Here is a 1,164-nt window from a genome sequence, read left to right as displayed (position 1 = left end):
AAAAAAAAAAAAAAAAAAAACCAACATTCTTACACTTCAAAAAGTACAGAATTTAATGAAAATTCAGGCTATAGCTGTATGGAATATGGCAGTTTTAAGAAAGCAGAAGAAGTCTTTGAAAGAATATTTGGTGACCCATATTCTCACACAACCTTTGAAAGGAAATTGCTTATGATAATCTCTCAGAAAGCTATTACTTTTTCAACACTTCAACTACAACCACATAATGGAAAAAGTTAAAAAGTATGTGAATTGTGTGTTAATTGTGTTAAATCATCGACTTTTCTAATGAAGCAGCAAAAGTAGTGAAAATGAGAAAACATGAATAACTTCTCAAGGTAAACCTAACAGTAATTATAACAAAACCAAAACTGAAGCTAATTTGGATAAAGGAGAAAAGGTCTCACTTGGATCTCTTCTTATCTATGTTGAAACAAGGAAGCTATCAGGAAGACCTTCATAAGAAAGAGAGAGTGAGAATTCTTCAGAGTGGAAGAAAACAGAAGAGATACTAACAGACCTGTTTTAAAGAACCAGCCGGAAAAACAGAGACATAGGAAAAAACAGCCAGGGCTTTGGGACAAAGACAAGAAATTGGATCTGGTATGAGGAAATGCGGAGAGGGCAACTGGTTTAAAATAGTGTTACATTATAAATTCAACAACTGCACAGTGTCAGGTAAAAGACAGATGGAGGACCTTAAAGAAACAAAAACTGATTTTCTCAGTCAGTGAAGACCAAATGTGTTTGTCACAGTTTGATAAAAGGACAGTTAACTATTTTGACTATTCCATTACATTTGAAACTGGCTTGTCACAATGTATATTAAAACTGTTGTTAAAGAATTATTTGTATGTTTCAGCTTAATGAGCACGTGTGCTGTAAAATTTTATGCCATCAACTTGTTCTTTAAGAACGTGTTTGAGCTGGGGATATAGCTCAGCGGCGTAAGTGCTTGCCTGGCAAGCCTGAGGTCATGAGTTCAATTCCCAGTACAAAAAAAAAAAAAAATCTGTTTGATAAAATTAACCGTACCCAAGTCCAATACTCCACTCCCAAATTTTGTCCTCATTAAAAATTTAAAACCTGCTGGGGATTTAGCTCAGCGGCAAAGCGCCTGCCTGGCAAGTGCAAGGTCGTGAGTTCGGTTCCCGGTACCGGAGA

The 1,164-nt window shown here is 35.8% G+C and overlaps 1 pseudogene; it reads left to right on the top strand.

Moving 5' to 3' along the window:
• Positions 1 to 19: 19 nt before the first annotated feature.
• On the top strand, positions 20 to 1,089 carry LOC102011168 (annotated as a pseudogene).
• The last annotated feature ends 75 nt before the right edge of the window (positions 1,090 to 1,164 follow it).

The sequence above is a fragment of the Chinchilla lanigera genome, unplaced genomic scaffold (genome assembly GCF_000276665.1).
Source record: "Chinchilla lanigera isolate Chin_1 unplaced genomic scaffold, ChiLan1.0 scaffold02490, whole genome shotgun sequence".
Lineage (NCBI taxonomy): Eukaryota > Metazoa > Chordata > Mammalia > Rodentia > Chinchillidae > Chinchilla > Chinchilla lanigera.
Note: the sequence above shows the minus strand (reverse complement) of the source record. Positions and strands in the feature narration are given on the sequence as shown.